This window comes from Zonotrichia leucophrys, chromosome 1A, assembly GCF_028769735.1.
Source record: "Zonotrichia leucophrys gambelii isolate GWCS_2022_RI chromosome 1A, RI_Zleu_2.0, whole genome shotgun sequence".
NCBI lineage: Eukaryota > Metazoa > Chordata > Aves > Passeriformes > Passerellidae > Zonotrichia > Zonotrichia leucophrys.
The window spans coordinates 51,961,952-51,985,155 of NC_088170.1; the positions used below are offsets into that span (position 1 = coordinate 51,961,952).

The following is a 23,204-nucleotide window of genomic DNA, read 5'->3' on the forward strand; positions in this document are numbered from 1 at the left end:
GTCTCTTCGAATAAGCATGAAAATCAGGATTTCATGAGACATTGTAAAAAAGCTTACTAATACCTAACTTCATCGTATCAGGCTGTAGTTCTGCCAAGATCAACAATTGCCTTTGTGAAGCTGTCATTACAAGATCTCTTAAACTTTACAGACCATTAAATAGTTTTTTAGGCATTTAAGCTGGTAATTTCAGATCTGCTGCGCAGTAGAGATACAACAGTCTTCACTGAGAGGCTCAGTAGGAATGAGATAGAAAGTGTCTCCCTTTTGGGAGTGCATATGGATTTCCCAGCAGTTTTCTAAAAGCTGGGAACATGAACCCTGTCTGTATGTGGTTCTATCTGACCTCATCACACATATAATTTCTTTCACTCAGGGACACCCACAAATTCCTTCATTTTGTTCCCCAAGAGTCGAGCAGTTACATGACACAGAGGGTGCTCAAGCACCATCCAAAGTCTGGATGCTATTATGCCAGTTCCTCTTACTTAAAAGCCTTTTTGCAGCTTTTGGAATAAACATAACAAGGCTAAGGATAGATTTGTCCTGGCATACAGGACATCATCTACATGGCAGAAACCACAGCAAGTCCTGTGGCACGATTTTGGCTTCATTCAACAGCTCCCAGCTCAGCCTGGGAGCAACCTGGGCCAGCTATTGGCCATCCAGGGCACCATGCTTTGCAGTACAGGAGTCAGCTACTGGCACAGAGGACAAAGATAACAATAGAAAGGTTGAAAAACAGAGACAGAATAGTCCAAACCAATTTTGTACATATTTTACGAGGAACAAGATCATCCAGTTTCATTCACCACCAGGATTTATGCTTAATCCTGATTTCCAGAGGTCTATGATATTATTTACTAGTTAAGCTGAACTAAATGTTGACAGATCTGACCTACTTAAAGTAAGGATGGCTGAGATTTATGGAATTTCCTTATCTGTTTCTCAGCCAGGACAAAGACTCATGGTAATGTTCTATGACCTTATAAGCTGCTATAAGGTGACATGCCTCTGTTCTTCTTTCATCTCAGTGTTCAAATTTTCCAAGTAGTCATTGTTTGCTTCATTTTCTTCTCAGTCACTGTATAACTGCCGTAGTACTTTAGCTCTTTAAATCTTTCCTAACAATGATTTCTCCAGACCACAATAATTTCTGTTGTTCACCTTAGAAATGTTGTTCTAATTTGTTCACATAGTAAGAAAAATATAGGTGAAAGATCATACAAATTTTGACATAAACTGCTGTCTCTATCCTCCGTGTTGTCATCCTTTCATGAGAGCACAATGAAATCACCCTGTTCTTTTCTATAGCTTTATCACACAGCACACTTTATCTATTTACTGCCCTTACGGGATAGTAGTTGCTACTGTCACTCATCCCTTTTTTTTTTCTGGGCAATGCCTTTTCTTTTCCTGAGTCTCTGGTGCCATCCCTGTTGCTGCTGGTCTTTTTAAGTGGTCACACATTTAGAGAGTCTCAGTGATTAAGCATCATCTGTAATGACTGATTCGTCTCTGCATTTTCCAAGTATTCCCAAATCTGGTTTTTTATCAGTCGCTGTTGTTACATGATCTCAAGTCTTCTAATTGCCAAGCCTTCCCTTTCTTTCCATTTCTTGCTAAAGGCAATATTAGGAAAGGACTTCAATCCTCTGAGTCCTTTTAGGTCACGTTTAATTTTATACGTATCTTATTTATTTTTTAGCTCCCTTTATCCCTAATCTATTTTTCAAGTTATCTTAGTTTCTTCTGGAAAACCTTGTATAACTCTGAGTCATTTCTGAGAGTCAAACTGCATAGTTACCCCTTCCAATTCTCTACTTTTTCCACTTCAGATCATTTTTTAGGATCTCACAGATTTGAAAATTGGAAGCAATTATGCTATTTGGAAGGAATACATTTCTTGCTCTACTTTTCATGTGTGAAGGCTCACCTGCTTATCTTTCAGTGCCATCCTCAGCTCAAAAGCATTGCCTTCTCAACCTTGGCAACCACTACTCCAGATAATACTCTCTCTTTATTTCACCTTTTACTTATTGTTTCTTTGTACTGTCTGTCTCCAGTCTGGGCTTTTGTGCTGCAGCAATCACAGACATGTTGGCAAGGGTGAAGGCAATAATGATGCTAATGCAATTTAATATAGCTCCAAAATAGATGTTAGGGATTTACAGGAATTTAGTAACACATACTATTACCCCTGTCTTATTTCTGCAATATCTTAAGTCAAAGAACACTTGCCTACAATCTACCTTTCCCTTTATTTACTATTATTCCCTTTGTATTGGTGTTTCCTGGAAAACATGATTGTCAAAAGAAGCAAAAAAGGTTTAAAAAAAACTTCATTTGTGAGACCAGCAGACCAGGCACATCAACATTAGAAAATGCAGTAACTTTTCAAACTGCATGGAGTAATGCAGGTGCAAACCAGTCAACTGATTAATATGGAAGGCTTCAGGTTATCAAGTGATCTTTCAGGGGAAAGATCTCCTAGGGTAGGAAGGCTTTTTCATTTGATTAGGGAGAAAAGCATAACAGAAATATAACCAGAGAAGAACCAGACATTGCATAAAGCAGAGCTTGCAGAGTTCCATTGTGCTTCTGTTTCAGAGACAAATTCCTTTGACAAGAAGAGGCCCAGACAGTTCAGTGAATAACATTTCTCGATGAAATGATAAACAAGTTACTGTAATAACCTCACGGTGTCTCTGAATGCTGTAGGATATTAAATCTGCTTTTCTGCTTTTGCAGAGATAAAATCTATTTTCAAAAGGGTACCCTTTAAGGAAAAAAATTTTACTCGTGTCAAAGACAGCAGTAACTTTAATTTCTAAGCTATGTCATTTGACGCTGTGACACTTCTCCCATTGAAATTTCATCATCATCATCATCATTATATTATTGTTATTATCATCATCATCATTCAGGAGGAAACCAAAAATTATCCTCTGTTTTCTAAGATATGTGGATTTGAATTTGTTCCCTCTTCTTTACTGCTACACCAATGTCACCATTTTCATCTTCTCTCATGCCTCTCCACGTTTGAAGCTATCTCACCCAGAAAATAGAGACCATATCCTTCAGCAGGGTCCTGTGATATTCACTCATCTGCCAGCTGCCACCCAGAAAGGGAATGATAACAGTCCTGAACACATGTTCTAGCCAAAATCCCTATTAGTACCCCTTCCTCTAAAAGAGGGCAGCCTCTTTGGTTTGTACCTTTCCCAAAGCCATCATGTGAACTATAAGGCTCAGAGAAGATGAAAGCAAAAACTTTCAAACTCCTTTCACATGTTTGGCTACCTAAGGCTTCCACACTACTTCCAGAGCTGCCAACCCCTTTAGCATAACCCCTGGTGATGACAGAGCATTCCCAGCCACACCAAATGCCCTTATAACATCAAGCCACAAGTTCATACTAATAGGCCTGTTACTGAGCAGGGAAAACAGAAAGGTACCTGAGGCAAGGAAAAAATGGGTTTGCTTATTAAAAGTGTGCAACTCCAAACTTTTCCCACTGATAGTAACCCATGAACTGCACTATTGCTCATTTGCCACACTTAAAAATTTGTCTCAAGAGCACAGAAACCATCTGTTCAGAAGTACTCACAAGTAAATGACCACCACTGTTTTTAAGTCTGGGCAGAGAGTTTTCAAGTAGTCTGTCTCACTCCCTGCCTGTGGCAAGTCTGACTTCATTGCTTAGATTTGCAATAGCTTTGACCAAATTTGAATTGTAGGTCAAATGCCTGAAATTGGTGATTTCTGAATTTTTCTAATGCTTTCTGTTAAAATCTTTTGACAGCTCAGCCCAAGCAGTTATTATCAGATAATGAAGCACTCACCACCAGATAATAAAGCACTCTGGACAAAAAATACCTGGATGAATTTTTTTCAGGTACTTAGCAGGTCAGGTAGTCTATCAGATTGGGTAATTCATAAGTTAATTTTACTTTAATGGACCTGCTTTAAGTGTGCACAGCCAAGGTCAGCACATGAAGATAAATTTCTTATGTTCATGGAAGAAGAAAATATTTTTGGAACTTAACTTTTCCCCCAAGACAACTGAAGCTAAAGTTCCTCTCTATTAACTAATATGGAAATATTTGAAAGGACACAAGGATATCCTTTTCCCATCTTGCCATGATGCCCAAGGGGCCATTTCAATATACTGTTAGGAAAGCACACGTGTATTAGCTGACAAAGTACAAAGTTAATTTTACTTGGAGTGTGACTCCAGTAATCACTTGGTCTAACACTTTGGATACCAACTCTCATAAATTCCAGCTTCACAACAAACACAAATCACCCACAAAAGATCTGCAGTTGCTCTTATGGTAGCACATTGGGACAAACCAGAGGTCTTTCTTTGGCAGTGGTCAGTAACAAATACCTCACAAAAATGCAAGATAATCAGCACAACTTCTGCTTTTGCATCTCAACAGATCGTCTCAGACTAAGCTATTATGGGGAATAAATGGGTTTTGGTAATACCAAGGAGAGATATACTGCATTTTGCTTCACCTCCCTTAATGACTTTAAACAGCACTTTGGAGGACAGGATGCAGCCAAAAAAAGAAATTAACAATTAACACTTTGCCTTCTTGAGAAAAAAAAATCCTTACAGAGAACAAAATTCACACAAGGAAAATCACTACCAAAGCTCTACCTAATTGTGCAATTAATGTTTCCTTTCATAAAGCCCTGATCTGTTCTTCTTATATATATAGCTCAGGACATTATTTATTTGGAATACCATAATTGTGCTACCTTCATCACGGAGTGGACATTTACTTGTTTCAATAGAATTACTGTAACCAGTAAGTTAATGTAAGCTCATAACAGAGATGCCATCATTACACAGATTTATGAGAAGAGCACTAAACATAAAATTGAGGTAATTGCCTGTGTGCTGCCAGGCTATTTTGCCAGTTAATATAAATAATATCATTCTCAGCATGAGCCACCAGAAGGACATCATCCTCAAAACTAATTCCTCACCTGCCGCTGTCAGAAATTTTCACTATAAACTTGATGAAGAATGTGTTGCTCAGTGCTACTGAAAAACATATATTATCAGGGAAAGGTGGTTACCTCAAGTACCCCAAACAATCTGTTGTTTTGTTATGTTATCACATAAAATTGATTTAATGCTGCAATTTTCCATTTCTCTCTGGACCACAGACTGCTAATTTATTAGTCATGTACATTGAAATTTCTCTTTTCCATTCATGTATAAATTTCCATGAGCAAACTAAACAGACAGTACTTGTTTGGTTCATTTTTAAAACTTAAAAAAATAAATCACATGTGAGGTTCTGCTACTCAAGCTATTCAAATGGGTCCTATGAAGCAAGCAAACATTAAAATCCATACAGTAGATCAGAGATAGGAAAGGTTGGTACAGAGATAATAAAGATTTATGTGTTTCCTTGGCTTGTGAGAAAAGTTAAACAGTGGTTTGTGCTTTTTTAGTAAACAGTGCAAGAGCGAATTTGAATAGATACTCCAGTATGTATTTGATTTTTTTCTTCAAATTTAATTCCTTGATTTTTTACTTTTTTGAACTGAAAAAGAAAAAAAAAATGAACTGCATGTCTGAAACAGCAGGTTTTTTGACTGTCAAGATGTGAACAAGAGCAAAAGCAAGTTCCCCAGAACACAGGAATGCTTGTCTGTGACCAATCTCCTCTTTACCTAATAGCCTCAGTGTTTATTACCATGAAGGGTAAACATTGTTTTAGCTGAACAAAAGAGATTTAAAAGCTATCATACACCAGTGCCTCTGAGTCCTCTGAAACACAGGATGATGTTCTGCGCACAATCACTGGATCACTGTCATGCTCTTGGTCGCAGTGAGACCCAAACTGTGGCACATTCAGATTAATTCAGGACTCATGTCATGGACTTCTTAAAAGTATTCCTGAGGCATACCAGAGGTGTAGCTGAGAAAGATCTCAAAGAGCCAAAAAAGCAATGAGCCTGGTGGCAAATTACACCATGCTCGACTGCTCTGCAGCCAATTCCAGACTGATGCAAAGTACTTTAAAGCCCAACAGCTTTTAGGAGAGCGGCTAAAGAATAATGAGTAGGCCCTGTAAAGCTCGGGATTCCCAAAGCAAATTTTGTTTGTTCCAATAAGGTTCATGGTACTGGAAAAGGGCTGATATCATTATCTTACAGGGAATGGGCTAAGACAGCCACATTAATAGTAGTCATTCCCTTGCAAGAGAAAGCTGCAGAGGGACTGTGATTTTTGCAATCTCCTATCTTCCCAGCATCCTGCATGTACCAGAAACCTCCCAGGTGAAATGGATAATAAAATGAGATGTTAATACCCTTTTCAGGAATAACTGTATTCTTGAAAACATTGAATAAATGCAGAAAATTTCAGGGCAAAGAACTTTCTGACACCTAGTACATCTGTCCAAGACTAACAAACAATTATAAATTATAAAGAAGCATACTTTCTGTCCATTTGGGGAAGTGCATTTTTTCCAGCCTGAAAAGACATTTCAAGTGGGAAGAAGCTTGAGACTTTATCTATCTGAAAGTCAAGCAGCAGAGATAGATTTGAGGTGCTGAATGCTTTCCAGCCAATTAATCTTTTAAATAGTCCTCTGGCTCGGGACCCTGCAGGCCACAACACTGCAGTGGTAAGTTAGCACTGCTCACATGGTGGTTGCCGGCTGAAACAGATGTGTCTTCTGTCCTCAGCCTCCTGCTGCAATAGCAGTGCCCTGACAGTACCAGGCCCTGACAATTTTGCTTCCCATCCATTGAATTTCAAGGCTATATTCTGTGATTCAATGACTAATTTTAACATATTATTCCAGGCTACTCTTTTATGACTTTGTATGTACTACCAATCATTAGGATTGAATCACAAGTAAGCAGCATCTGTTCTCCTAATCTCATGATAAATCATTGTGATTTTAATAAGACTTGCTACAGGATGATTTTAGTCACAACTTCTGGATCAAGTCAGTATTTCCTAAATTACCTGTGTTTTTAGTTATAGAGACAGAATTTTATATTGCAGGATACATAACATGAATAATCTTGCCCCACAAATTATATTTCTTTTGTCTCAGTGTGCATACCTTGAAATAGCTCGAGTGACTGAACTAACAGGAAAACAATACATTCAAATGATACAGCTGCTATCATCTTACTAAGCTGATGACAGGAATGTAAGATAGCAACCAACAGAGACCAGGTATATTTGCTGTAATTTTCTCTGTAGGTTTTCTCCCTGACACATTCTCATCTTCTTGCCTTTCACATGTTCTCTCCTTCTTCCTTCCAATTGCTCATCTCACTCGAAGGCCATCAGAGACCTGGCTAATAGAGAGATTTCAGCTCCCACCAGTATGTTCTGTTTATGTCTCACAGATATTCCTTGAAAACCTTAGAAACAAGCTGGATATGTAAAAAGGTTCAAGGAAAACTGGCTGCAGCAAACCTTCAGGTTTTGGCTCCTAATCAGGAAAGGAGAGCCCGGAGTGGCTGTAGAGGAGCACTGGCAACCTGGCAAGAAAATATTTCCTTAACAGAAAGAGGCATTGGCATAAGAGCAGTATCAGCAATAGCTAGCAGAGAAGGACTTTTCCCTATGGACTTTCCTTCCCATCCCTGGGCATAAGCTTATTCAGATAAACCACAAGCTACCTAATTAACTATCAATGTAAAGAACTATAATTAAAAATATTAAATATATAATTATCATGGTCTTATTAAATAAAATGTGCTTAAGGTACCTCACAGAATGACATGTGATCTTGAGATTTACAGAAGTCAATGCTGTTATCTTTACAACTCAAAGTCTTGTTAAAAAGACACTCAAGTATATTTGGCAAGACCTATTTTCCATCCCTCTATGTGGGCTGGCATTCAAGATACTTCATTGTACATTAATACTGGTTTATATCAGTTATGTTATTTTGCCCCTGGCAGGGACTGGTTGCCAGGCTCGCCTTCTTTTTCCCTCCTTTTCAAAATATTGGCTTATTCTACTTCCCTGGCAGGGCTCATGGAACACAGCACCACTTAGCAGGAGGGATAAGGCAGATAAAGACATTTCCTGACAACAGGAAATAAAAATCAATTTTGCAATCTACACAATATTAGTAACCCCACTGCCTTCTAAGCACTGCAGTAAGCCAGAGGGTGTGGAAGACCCCAGCTGGGAGTCTGAGGGCCCAGCCTGCTCCATGCTCACACCCGTGAGCGTGCCTAGCATGTGCAGCACCAATCTTCTGGGGGCATCTCACCCAGCACATCTCACTCTCTTTTTCTGCTTCTCTTCCTAGCAGGATCTCAAGTGAATAAACCATCAGTTCTCTAGGGTTTGAGCCTTTTTTACTCAGTTTTCTAATTTAAAATCCAGTGAACATTACCACACACTGTAAACAGGTGAAAAAAGGGCTGTTGCTATTTAAGTCCTGTATAGTAATCACCTCTGGGATATTAATAATAATAGTAATAATATTGATGACTATGATAATAATAAGGCATGATAAACACCTACATAACTACGTATGTGAAATGTAACCAAAAATTAAATGTTAGCTGAGGGCATGTATCTGATCCTTTGCTTTGCAAACATGCAATAATTGGAAAGTATCTGCAGATGTGCTGTGAGTGCAACTCAGGTATTCTGACTGTCATACTGAAAGAAAGACTTAATGAAATAAATGTCAAGACGATTTCTTGGATGACTGCTTACACTAGGAGTTGATCTCTTGTTTATACTTGCTTAATATCCATAAATTACGGCATATGTTTCACAAGCATGTAATTACACTTGTCATTCTGTGTGTTAAATTCCTAAGCACTGCAGACAAACTGTGCAGTGATAGATGGCCAGTTCAGACATCATTTGCAGCAAGTTAAATCATTTTCGAAAAAAAACCCCACATGTAGCACTGTAAAATTATCAAGGATACATAAAAGTAATGTTACTTTTGGTTATATTAGCAGCAGAATTTTACTAACTTTGCTTTTCTACTGGTTTTTACCTGATAATCCTTTGCTTAAGAATATTTAAATGCTCTTAAAATTTTCTAGGACATGTCTGTAGCTGCATTTTGCAGTATTATTATCAAGGTTTGTTAAGAGAGAATTTTAAGCCATTCCTATGATCATCATCCATGCCAAAGTGCTGCACTGGCCCATGTGATGAAAAGACTAAAGTATTCCTTTCACTTTTTCCTAAGGTACAATAAATGCTTCTTAATTGACACCATTCTGTAACGCTTTCCAGCAGTAACCAAAGGAAGAGGAAAGGTCACATACCATTTTGCACTAAATTTCAGTGAGTCACCTCATGTCCTCACACCAGCTCCAGGCATTCCCAGTGCAGTGGATGGAGACTGGGCCTTCACCCACAGGAGAGCCCTTGGCCCAGGGTACTGAGATGTGCATCCTGCAAAGCCAGAGCTCAGCTGCCACAGGCCTCCCTGGCACAGAGGACAGCCTGCCACTGTGGGCAGGGTGGGTGATGTTTAACTCTTGGCTGAGGGTAGGCTGCTCCAGCACACTGAAGATCACACATGGCTGGTTTTTGTAAACCAGAGCAAGGATCCTATTTGACACATTAAAAATAAAATTTGATGTTAATATTAGCATGTGCATTGGGTGGTTTGAGGCATAGGGCAGCTCTCAAATGTATAGCAACTTCAATCAAGTGATTTTGCATTTCTCATCTCCTCAGGTGCCCTGGTGCAGTGCCCAGGGGTGGCAGCTGGCACTGCAGAGCACTGCCTGTACTCAGTTCTCAGGCTCCTGCCATCATTTTTGTCCTCCTTGGCATGTAACATGGTGCAGATAGAAAAGAATTCAGCCCTTACAAATTGGGAATATATATGTGTACAATGTTTTTTCACTTTTTTCTCCGTTAGTGTTTAGAACAGAATCTTTTAATAAAATCAGAAAGATTCATATAGACATCCAACTCCATTACTTCATTATTTTTCAGTCAGTGGATCTAAAAAATGTCCCAAATAAATTCTACTGCTCTATTATTTAATTAGGACTTGCAGAAATATTGGCTGCATGCTGCTCCCCTTGCCTCCTCCTGACCTTTCCATATCCTGAGCCTTTAGTTAAGGAATGGCACATCACTGCTTAGAAAAACTAGTATGTTAGATTCAGGAAAAAAAGCTTCCATTACAGAAAAATAAAACAAATAAATTGACTGTTTTGCATTATTTTTATGATTCATTTTCTATGTGGTTTAATATTTGAATGGTCTGTAGTGCATTACAGGGAGGAATCTGGAGCACTGCTGCAAATAGGACCTGGGAAATTGAATACATTATTTATTATTATGAATCAGTCTGCCTAAATAACTGTAGTAACTAAAATATTCACAACAGTCTGAAGAATGGAAGAATGACAAATATCACTGCCAATAGTGGCTGCTGTGGGAGTGTCCTCCAATATTCTCTATTCAAAACAAAAATTTCTACACTCCTTCTATAAAGTCCTACATCTAAAACGAATCAAAATTACAAGCCTATATGCCAAGAACAAAAACCATCTACATTTTATGGGAGTAAGTAAATAAGAGAGGTCATGCCAAGGGTTTTTCACTGCAGAGATATTAGCCCTAAATGCTGAGGGAGCTGCCTGGCATTTAGACAGTTCAGAACTGAGATGGTCAGTGCTGTGTGGCAGGAGGTGGTCAGAAAACTTGAAGTCTGTGAAAATCACTGTGTCTTCATCTATGACTAGCAAATATACATGGGCACTTCCAGAAGACTTTCAGACTCATGTGGGACAATTCAGTCATTCATACAAATCCAAGGGTCTGTCCTTGAGAACTATGCTCAACTAGGCAGCTGAAGATGGGGGTGAGATGAGTTTTGTGTTACTGCTCTGGCCAAGACTTTCAAGCTTAGTCTTTAAGAAAAATCTTGGCAATCCCTGGCTAAGGCATATAGAGGAATGTTTCATATTCAAATGTGCTTTACTCTTATGTCTCCTCCCCATGGCATTTATCAGGACTTCTTAAAAGGTTTTCCTTTGGTTCTCATCTCTGTCATCATGTATCCGTCATATTTTTTTTTTTTTTGGTACTTTATCCTCTCAATGCACAAGTATGTTCCAAAAGGAAAAACGAGGCTGCTGTAGCTGCCTGAATTATACTTAACAGCCTGGTGGTTAAAGCACTCAGCTGGGAACAACTAACCATTGAGTTATAGGGGGTTTGGACATGAAAGTCTCTCCTGCTGAAGCTGTTCATGTTTTCACAAACAATTAAACTTCCATTGGACCCGCCTGAGAGTAATTCTCTGTACAGTCCAGTATTCAGTGAGGAATGGGAATAGCTAAGTTCAAATCATTACTCTAATGAACATTTAATGAATTTTAGCATGGATGAAGTAAAATTTTCCCATTGTGAAAGCTTATCATCAGTGAATAGATAGCATCTGGCAACAGCAACTTTCACATGCATCCAGCTGTCTAGAGGTAGAAGAACAGGCAAGAGTTTTCAAGAAGATGCACCATTAGAGACCTGTTTTAACAAAGAGCTCTGAGATTAGAGCTCCCCAAGGAAAGTCCTGCACACCGCAGACTGGTGAGAAAAGACCTGTTCTGGCAAAAGAAAAGTCATAGGGTGGAAGTTCATTGCATACAGCACGCCCAGGCAGCCCTATTTCTGCAGAGTTCTCACCCTCTGTGACCAGAACTCATAATTTTACCACAAAGCACTCTTGTCTGTGTCTGTGGGGACTGGAGTCGAGCTGTGCCATCTCCTAAGTTTTATTTGATTTCCTTCTCTGAATCCAAAATAATTTGCCCAAGAACCTTGTTTAAGTCTTGAGCAAACAGTGGGGTAAGAGGGGCACCAGCACCTAATGAATGGTATCAAAGACTGACATTTCAAACCTATCACTTCTATCTTACGTTATAAAATCTCAAAAACAGAATGAAAACAAACAAACAAAAAAATAAATGAAAACCCAACCTAAAAATAGAAGCTCCCAAGTTTCACTAAAACAAGATCATTTTGGTGGAGAATAAAATGAATGTTTATTTTCAGTTCAGCTTTATTTGCAGGGCCTTGCTCACAATACTGTACTCATGCTTTGAGTAGATTGAAAACAACTGAAAAGGAGGCAACTTAAAATTAGGAATCACCTTTTCTAAAAGGTGTAGAATCTCTCTCTTAGCTCCTGGTAAATAGATGAGGCAGTTATTCACCACAGAGCTGCCAGAAGTTGCCTATTCTTAGGGATTTTTACTCAATTTAGAGATAAGCAAACAAACTTCTAATGAAATCACCATGAAAAATTGAGGGGGAAAAAAGCTTCCTGAGACACCAAGAAACATATTGGCATAATGATCAGCTAGCAAAACTGTTTTGATTGTTTCTCTTCTCAAACATTTAAGAACACAAGTCCTCTCAGCTTAGTAGAACATACATGTGCACACACACCTATCTTAATTGTCTTTAATACCACACTACTTAATTTCATGCTTTATCATAAAAATGGCAGACATTCATTTTTTTTCCAATCACCTTAATACAGGTTGCAGATATGAATTTTAACAATTCTAACATTATTGGGCAATAGTCCAAATACCTTTTCCTGACTCTGGAGCTCTGTTTCTTTGACCGCCATGGTTTCCTAAGGGGGATGTACAGCCTCTGATTACAGGTCAGGCAGGCTTCACCACTTGCTCCTGAGACTGATGACTTGCATATTTAAATCATACTGCAAGTTGGATAATCTCCTTTCATAGCAAAACCCAGGGGAGAGAACTGAGTAAGAGGATACAAGGAATCCCCCGTTAAGGACTAGCTAGCTGAAGTATTTATATGTCCCCACCCCTCACTCTTATATCTGATTATCAAGGAGCCCTCATGTTCACAAATCCCTCCAGCCCCAGAAGTGCTGTATCCAGGGAAGCAGGGGCAGGGAGCCTGGACATCAGTCCCAGCTCCACTGGCACCCTCCCTGAGGCTGAGGACTCGCTGCTGTGTCACTGCCCAAGGTCACCGAGAGAAGCTGTGCTGGAGCAAGACAAAGGACGCAAGGCTTCAACGAGCACTACCACACAGCAAGGGGAGTCTGTCACACTCACACAAAGCTCTGCAGCTTGCCATTGAGCCAAGTGATTATGTGATCCATACCAAAAATACCCTGCATTCTCATCAGCTTTTTACATCTTTACTCTCATTCTTTCCTGCGGGCCAGAATAATTATTCGGTGTGCATGCAAACACACAACAAAATAGACATAACTAGAATGGTGAATCTTCATTCCCAAAGCACAAGTTCTTTGCTATTCAGCCCAAAAATAGAAATAAGGAGAGAAAAAAAATACATAAACTTTGAAACTTGGCAGGAATGTCAGGAAATCATACCTTGAGTCACAGGGCACTCTCAGCATCTGTTCCAACTGCAAGATTTTCATTCTCCCATATACAGCACAGCTACCTTCCTGTCTTACCCCAGTCACCAAAACTAGCACCAGAAATACTGTTTTTCTTTGCAGTCTCTAATATCCTATACATCCAAAATGCAGTTTAGTTAGTACTGGAGATGTGAACTAGCTCGCAGATGATGAGTTTTTGTTGTTCAGATGATATTTGGCAAAACAGTTCCCAGTGGGTTGAAACAACAGCTCTGACTGCACTTAGGATTTGCAAGTGGAAGTGTTTGCAACATGCACAAAAGAAATGCTAGTTAATAAGACAAATGCTTACACTTAAAACTTTCTAAGGGCATTATCAAATCCTATCCAACAAAGAAGACATAAACACGTTATTTTTCTCTCATGTTTCATGCTTTTTAATAGCTTTTACTTTCATTACAAATACTTCAGTTCAGCCTGAACTGAGCACAAAGAGAATCAGCCCTTTAATCCTCAGGACAATACATGTTTTCTTCACACTTTGGAAAGCAAATATAGCAGCTGGTAACTTTTAAATCCTGTGCTTTGTTGTGCAAAAGATGGCAAGCAGAACCATCAAATTTAGGAGTGGAAAACACCAGCTACTTCACCTAGATCACTTTCCTACTGGTATAAAAATGTATATTTTTATACTTCTATCCAACCTAATTTTCAGAAAGCTAGAAGCCAGGAGACTTGGCACTTTTCCCATCATACACAACTGGATTAAACTTTAAACAACATACAAGGGAGTACTTCTTGGCAATATTTTTTTTCTAATAATCATCCCATAATTTAATTCCTGAAACAATATCCTAGCTCTAGCTATAAATGGCTGTGCTCTACTAACTCCTCTTTATGAGTGGAATTTGGAGTTTTAGGTTTGTAGTTTATCCATATTATAAAATTATCATTTGGAGAGGCATGTCTGTGGAGATTAAATTGCCAGCTCCCCCAAGATCAGTATTGTCCCATATCAAAAAAAGAAAAATCTCTTTTAATTGAACATATTCCTATCTATTTTCAGACTGCTACCAATAGTGCATCAATATGATCATTTCTGAAAAATACATAAAGCAGTAGAGGTCCCATCTTCACTTTTTCTACGTGCCTGCTGGACAAACCTTACTCAAATACAAAGCCTACTAACAGTGATGACAGAACATTTTAATGGACATAGGACATTATTTGTCTCTGGACACATCCAGTTTAAGAGTGGTACAATTTACTGGCTTTCCTGGAACTCACTGTTCTCTAAGGGATTCTTCCTCACATAAGCAAGACTAAAAGTCACACAAAAGTCAGACTCTGTTTCCCTTTTGATTAAACAGAATTCAACAAGTCGGTCCTATCCAGCCAGCTAGAGAAAACCTACTATCCTATAACTACGCGCACTACATGTCTCGTCTCTTCAACACAGAAGAAGCTAGAAATCTGAATCCTAAAACAAGTCATGCCCCTGCAGCAAGACATCCATAGTCTTGGGATTCAAAGGCCTTTGCACTTTCTATTCAGTGTATGATATCAGCCCTGACAGCCTATTTATCTCTTTCTGTGGTTTTGGTTTGGTCCCAGACACCATAGCAGTGAGCACAGTCTGAATTCCCCAGATTTTTTTATGCTGCTCCTAATGATAAATTTGTTCCTGTCTCAGATTGCCAAGATATATTCTCTTCTCCCACAGCACTGTCTTGAAAGGTTGTTTGGACTATGTGGTTCACAGCCAATGAATTTACAGTAATAAAATAACAGAAAACATCCTTTACAAAAGCACAAATATATAAGCTGTATATTCTCTCCCTTCTATTATTAGCCAATAGTGCTAATATAGTGCTGAATTTCATCATGCTCCACTTTATTTAATAGTCCATTTACATATGATCCAAATAGGCAGGTCAGCCTGGAGACCTCCTGCAGCCTCACCTACATTCTAGGATACTTTCTGTGTTTCAGCACTACTCATGAAACCAAAGCATACAGAGGGTACCCAGACAAGAAACCAGAATGGCAAGAAAACCAGCCCTTTCTTCATTCCTTTCCTGGGCTTTGCTTCCAAAGCATCAGGCCTAGAGAACCATTGTAGGATCAATAGCTGCTACAATGAATTGCCTAAGTAAAACTGTGGTCATAAGTTTTCACTAAGACTTTAATATTTCACAGCACTTTACAAGCAAAAAACAAAGAAATTTTATCTGAATAAGAGTAACTACCACTTTAGGGGATCAGTGTTCCTGTAATGGAATGGAGTTCCTTAAAAAAATTGTGCCCTGCCTGCAAGGCAATTGCAGTGGCATTTTAAATATAACAGAGCCACTCTCAAAGTAAAAATCTTATGGATATTGTTAGGCACTTTTCATAGAATGATATCCAAAATGGGCTATCATACTTTTTCTACATTCCACTTTCTAGAAGAGATATGTGCAACATGCACAAATGATGAAGGAATAGAGATTCTGCCTCAACAAATACCATTGCTACATAACTAAATGCTGGAGGCACCTTTAGTAAAAAAAACTTAAGCCAAAACTTAAAAGATTAATTATTCCAGTTCAGAGAAATCACTTTTGCATGCATCCTACAGTCTCAAGCTGTAAAAGAAATACAATAGGAAGAGAGATCTCACAGTACCATGGAATATCTCAGCATTGCTATCAGAAATAGTTTACTTCAGAGAAGAGTTAGAGCCCAGTATCTATCTGAAGTGCCAGACAAGGAATCCTACAGGGAGGGGAAAAAAAGAGAGACCCTTGTGCCTTCAGAGTTCAATCTTTCCACAAGCATTTCCCTTTTTCCCTGTTATCTCCATAGATAGATCCCTCTCATAAGTTTCCTAATTCACAGCTCTTCCTCCTGCTGACACACTCATCCTCAAACCTGCAGAAACTGAGACTCAGTCAGAATCTTATTCAGCATGTCTGAAAAAAATTTTCTTTGAAGACTATTGAATTAAATAGACACTTGAAAAATACTGGCAATAGCAGTCAAAAAGTAGCTCTTAATTAACCTAGAGAAAGAAATAAATGTGTTGGAAAAGAAAGAGAAAAGGAGATGAGTAAAACTCTTTCCAAAGGAAAGTCAGGAAGGATTTAAGAAACTGGCATCACCTTTGGGAGTGTTTGAAATCTTACAAAACCTCCTATCACTTCCATCAAAGGTTTCCAAAGCCTTCCAGTGAGAAGAGGTTCTATCTCATGCAAGGACCAGCATGTATCAACCCATAACCTTTCTGTAAACAAGAAATATGCATCCACTTTCATAGACCTGGTCCAGTCCCCTTCTGAAAGAATTTCATTCTTTCTATTGAGGACACAGACAGCCAAGGGCCAACAGCCTCCTAATTTAAGGCCTCACTTAAATGCTCAATTGTCCTGTCAGAGAGATAGGGGACATAATATCTTGCTGGGAGTACACACAGATTCCAGCCCAGAGGAGTGTTTTGCTCTTGGCTATTTAGTTCATTCCGGTGGAATTTGTGTCCTCCAGTAAGACTTTTGTTCTGATGACTACTTTTCTCTGATAAATGCTAGGAAGCACAAGGATATACATTGAAGCACTCTAAACCAGTTTAATCCTAAAAGCACAATATGCTTTAGGGAAAATAATGAGAATGGAAATAAGCACACACAAAATCTACTACTTGGCTGTAACACAATAGTGCCTGGTTTCTGATGGCAGTCAGAATGGAGAACTATTCATATTGCCCAACTGCAACTGTACTGAAACAATTAAACACCAGGGGGGAAAAATCATCTTAATTTGGTTCTCATTGTAGCTAATAAAACTAACATTGCTGGAGTAAAGCACTGGAAAAGCATCAATGGTCCTTGGCTTCTCGTCAGCGTGACGTATCAGCAGAGCTCTGTCCTGAGAGATCAGCAGCAATGTCTGTGCTGGTAAATCACATTATTTCAGAGCACATCTCTCAGCAACAGCTCAGCTGCCTCCACTGTCAGCCTGTCAGGACAGTCCATAACTCGGCCGTGACCTGTGCCAGCCAAGTCTCCCAATTTTCTGACAGGCTTCAGAAGTCATCATGGGTCAGGAATCATCCCCTCCTGGTAATCTGCATGCAGACCCATGATGTGGGGGAATAAAGGAGTATGTGATATGGGCATGGGTTGGCTGTGTCAGCCAGGAAAGGGTGAAATCATTTTCTCTGCATATGCAGCTTCCCTCATGTGAGAGAAACATGTGTAGATATATATAGATATATATTCCCTGCCCCCAGGGAAGTAGAAAGAAAATCAGACTGTTGGTCTTTAACAGCTACACTCTCCTTGTAAGGTGCTCATGTATTGTACTTATGGAAGGAGATAAAACTCTCAACATTTTAGACAGTTTCAACATGCCTTCAAAAGCAGGGGAGACATCTCAAATATTTAACCAATGTTAATCAAGCTTCTGATTGTTCCTGTGAAATGCTTAAACACAAGCAAATCAAAATGACAAAAGAGAAGAACAGAAAGGTCAGAAGATGCATCTCAAGCCGCATAGCAAACCAATGACAAACAAATGAAAATAACACAGAAAATCAGATTACCCTTTTTCTCCAACCACAGGTTATAGCTACATCTAGGAATGTGAGAAACCAAAATTCTTAAACTTTTAGAGGAGTATTTAAGAAACGAATATACTGAAAAATAATGAATGAATGCATCAAGTTGGTTCTGTACTCTCTTGCCTCAAGCAGCTTAGCACAAATAAAATTTGATGCTAATCAGTGCTAGCAGTTTTCACAGAATCTGAAAACCTATTATTTCCTCTGGCTGCAACTAAAAAATTTGGCAACTGTTTCATTATTGATGCTAGCAAAGTACCTCTTGTACCTATAATTTTATCTTGGTGTTGACCTAGTATTTGCCTCTCTTGACCACACACATTTAACCTGGTAATGACAGAGAATCATGGTTGAGTTAAAAGGGGTTTTCTGCATAATCAAGTGCCTACTGCCATGGAAATATAAAGAGAGATGAACTTTTCTTCTATGTAAAAACAGTTCAATTATAAAAAAATAATATAATTGCAACAAAGGTATTTTTCAGCCAATAACAAGACAAGATGCTCAGGCACTAAACAGATACATGCATGTACTAAGCTACAAAAAAGCATTGTAAAATTAAATTAAATGTATTGGTTTCTTTTATAGTTAAAAATTATTCAGAAAGTGTGAATATTATCTGGAACAAAAATAAAATAAATATTTTTGTCTTAAGACCTCTTTCAAAATGTTTTAGTCATCTTCTCCTACATATATTAATTTTTCTTCACACTTCACAAAAAATCTTCCACATATGTTTTAACCACCAGGAAAAGAAAATCATCCTATTATATATTTCAAATGGTATGCAGTGGAAAATATTGACAGATGTAGCAGGATGCAGTGAACAGAAAATGGATATATTTTAATCAGTGCAGCACATTTTTTTATTAATGAATACCAATATGTTGGGTAAAATTCTTGAGCCTCTTCTTTACTTCTTTAAAGTAGATAATACAGCTTTTCCATTATGGAAAGGGCCTGCAGCCAGACATGGAACAGACTGACTCCTGTGTCTTCCTAGAGCCTTTGAAGTTTGTGATGCTCATGAGGTGCAAATATTTCTGTAGATATAGAGTCTAGACCAGAATCTGTGTATGCCTCAGGTTGCCTCACAAAAATGTTTGTGGTATCTGAAATTAGGTGGTAAAATGTTATCACATTTTATTTACACCATATTCCTTTTCATGAGAGGCACTCCACTGCCACAATTTAAATTCAAAGCCCAGCATTTATGAAGTTCAATGAGATAAGCCTCTGTACTATGGTAATGCCCTCCTTTCTGGGAGGCCTGTTGTCTGCTGCTCTGTGCAGGTCTAGAACACAAGGCAGCAAAAGTGCCAAACGGCAGCCAAACATAAAAAGACCTGGAACTAAGCATAAAAATAGCATCGTCCAAGTATAGCCCTAGTAGCTGTGCACAGCTACCAGGCAAAGATATACACTAAAACCCAAAATGAGGCAATGAAACAATCAAAGCGGATAAGCAAAATGCTAGAGGAACTAATATATTCACTTCTAGATTTACTGAAAGACACTCTCCCTTGCATTTTGGATGGTTGCCATAAAGTTGAAAGTGTTACTCCGTAATGTCATTTGTACTTGTACTTCTGTAGAGGTAAATGTGGATGAAATGCATAAGGCAAATGTGCATGAAGTGAATATTAGTCCCTTCAGACAGCACCTATTAAAGTGGATTACAGCTCTGCAGCAAAAAGGAAATTTGACCAAACATAGGAAATAAGTAATTTAGCCTTGGGAAACTGGTGAAAACAGAAGGTGAGACAAGGAAAGGCCAGGCAAGGCAAAGTAAGGCAAGGAAGGAATAAAGCTGTCGATGAATATTTGGCCTTATACACATGTACATAAATACATACAGAAAAGCTTTAGATCACAATTCACCAAGCATACTGTCCACCCATCTCAATTTGCATGCAAACCATCCTCCCTAGCTGCTCCTAGTGTGACACTGGCTAGAAGATGTGTGAAGGTGACAGATGGAGTGTACCAAGGAGCTCAGAAATAGTATGTGGGGTTCGGATGTGAGGACACAAGCATCAACAAACGCCTCTCTTTTCCCAGCAGATTTTAACCATTGACATAAGTTATTCAGACATTAAACAAGTAGAAGTTTTGAATACAGGGAACATAACACATGAAGTGAGCTAAGTTACATAGCCTCTTGTTTCCTCCAGGCCAAGTTTGGGGGGCCTGGGAAACAACCCAGATACTCCTAAGTGTCACACAAAACAGATAAATGTTCCCATCTAGTCATGCCTAAGCACCCTACAGGAAAACAGAGTATCTTTAAAACAAATATAAGGAAGGATGCAAGAGTAATATTTTGACAGATTGAGTCAATAGAAAGATTTCCTTTGATCCTACCAATCCAAGGTCCCTTGTCTCTGTTTTCTTTGTGAAGCAGCCCACACATTTATCCTGATGTTTCCTGATAAAAACAACTTACAATTATAGCAAAAACCAACAACCTTAAAACAATCAAGAAATAACAGGTCGACTTTCACACAATTCTATGCTCCAGTGTTTCCTGTATGTAAAGTGCCCCTGGAAAGTCTAAAACCATCAGTGGGTGAAATTTAGTCTGTCCTAATTTGTGCCTTAATGTTTTGGCCCTACTAAGGGTAAGACCAATGGAAAATCACCTGTTAAGCATCAAGGCACCTCAAAATTCACAGAACAAAAAAGGAGAGGCATGAATTCAAGGTAAGACATTTGATCAGGAGAAAGGCTGTCATTTTCTGTGGTGGCCTCCCTCCCCTCTTCTCATGGAAACACTTAGATAAAAGAATACATTTACTATCAGTTTGTGCTATCCACCAGATTATCAGATAGAACTATTGACCTGTATGTTTTCTGTCATAAAATCAATAAAAGAAAGAAAAAAAATTGCAAGAAAAAGAAAAATAGCAGCATAAAAGTTCAAACTGCTGAGAGTAGCACTTCTTAGACTATCTTTGTGTATTCACATTGAGAGGTATAATATGCTTCTCACAATTTCATTACAAATTAAAATTTTGCCAGAGAATAATGTTCTCAAAAATATGTAGTCCTGACATTTAGGAGCTTCAGAGCAGGTATTAAAGCAATACTGAACTTCAAATTACAGGTTCAACTTTCCAAATAGCACTGTTAAACAGAAATTTGGATGAATCACACTCATCCTGGATAAAATGGAAATAGGCATTTGCACGATGGTGGTTGCTGACTTCAATGCAAGCACAGACATTCACCCCAGTTGAGAGTCCCACCTCAACACATACCAAGATACAGTAAACACAATTTCATGCCTGGAGCCTCTATGAGCACTGGCCAAGGTCCAGGTCCTCAGCCACAAAGTTGTGTGCATCAGCTGAGAATTTCAGCCTATGTCTTTGGTCTGAATACAACCCAAACTGAATTATACATCTAAGTTTCTGGAAAATGACCCCTAATTTCCTAATCCTCTTGACTATAACCATTGTGAGTGGTTTCTACCGTCCTTCTAACCCAAAGCCTTATCCAGAAGCCTCTATTCATTAAGAGATTCACTTCTGAGAGGAAAGTGTAAAAACAGATTTCACATGCTGGTCCATCATCAGACATGAAAGGGTATAATTTATCATTTTTTTATATTATTAAGAATATTTGTGCAGGATTCATATATAAAACTAAAAGAGATGTCTCCTCCTTTTGCCAGCAGCTGTGTTACATCAGTTAAATGGGTAAATAAGATCTTTCCCCAGAGGGGATATCACATGACCCTCTATTGATTAAGACTGCAGTAGAATGTTATTTGCAATCTTATTGCATAATGTAAATCAGGAGGTAGCTGTCAAGGTTTCAGAAGACAAATTGCTGCTATCTTAGACAATTCATGGGCCTCTTTCCTTCTTGCTGCTCTTAATTCAGAGTTAATGCATGTCTTACCAGGCTTAGTTTCTTAAATCAGTCTATACAACCCTATTCAACTCAAAACTGGGTGTAAGTTGTAGTCTACATGGCCCTGCATTGCAACCGGTATTAAAGTGACCATTCCATCTATCATTATTTCTTAAATATGCATTATTTAATAGGATGACACAACTTCTAAAAAGGATGTGAACTGAAAAATAGACATCTCCTGCAAGATGCCTGATGATTCCCAGGACAGATAAACTTCCCCACCAGGCACAACTCCAGAGGTGCTCTCCATATAGAACATTTTTTAAGTCTTTTAGCTCAGTTTTGTGTACTTGGTTTTGATTTTACTTGTTTCAAGTAAAACATTTGGCTAGAACTAGTCCACTGCTCTCAAACCTGTGCAGTATCTGCAGCTGAGCATCAGTTTTGAGACTGAAAGGAACATCTGACCACAACTCAGCAGTCACTTTGCTCCTCCACTGAACTGTAAATCCATCATTATTTCCTTCAAGGGAGAACCAAAAGGAAGGACTAAAATCTCCATTCAAATGACTGAAATGCACTTTGCTGAGAAACCATAAAAAAAGGCCAATCTTTCTCTACTACTAATCAATCTCAGTTACAACAATTAGGAAACAAGTGCAACACTTTTCAAAATACATAACAGCAATATTAAACATTATCAGAACCTTCTGCACCAAAGTCAAAGAAATGGTCTTTAAGTGGGTTTTGGTGATTGTAAAGTTGTATGAAATAAGGGAAGATTTCTGAATGGATGAAAGGAACAGTGGGTGGTAGGACAGTAATAGATTCAGACATAAGTTATAATTGTTCTGCACATAGAAAAAAGTGCTCAACTTACCATCATCTGCTTGGCATTGCATAAAGGATTAAAAGTTAAATATCTGCTGCCTGACCATTTCCATCCAAGTTGATTGATTAGAATGTGTTCATCTTCCCATCTAACTTAGGTAATTTACAAGTGGCAGGTTTACTTTTCCATTAACTAGAATGTCTGAGCTTCATAAAGTATTTGGAAACAAATGCCACTAGAACTGTTGCCTAAAAATAATCTCTCACAAGGTGATAACAAAGTCTGTAAAAAATATCACCTTGCAGAAAATACGTAGGAGGAAAAATTTCAAGAAAATCAAAGATTTTACAGTACATTTCATTTGGCTAGACATGCACATCAGTAGCACTAGATTATTACTGGCATATCTTTCTATGTAAGGAAATTATCTGGTTCTCCAAAAGATTTACTTGTGTTAAAATCTTACTTTTCATTCTCCTGGAAATTTGGGAAATTAGTCCTAACCCAGTCTTGGTGAGCATAAATGCTTAACATGGAGCAAATTTGA

The 23,204-nt window shown here is 38.5% G+C and overlaps 1 protein-coding gene across 5 annotated transcripts in view; it reads right to left on the minus strand.

Moving 5' to 3' along the window:
* Positions 1 to 23,204, minus strand: part of GRM8 (glutamate metabotropic receptor 8) — a 314,502-nt gene that overhangs the window by 282,705 nt on the left and 8,593 nt on the right. The window lies entirely within an intron of this gene.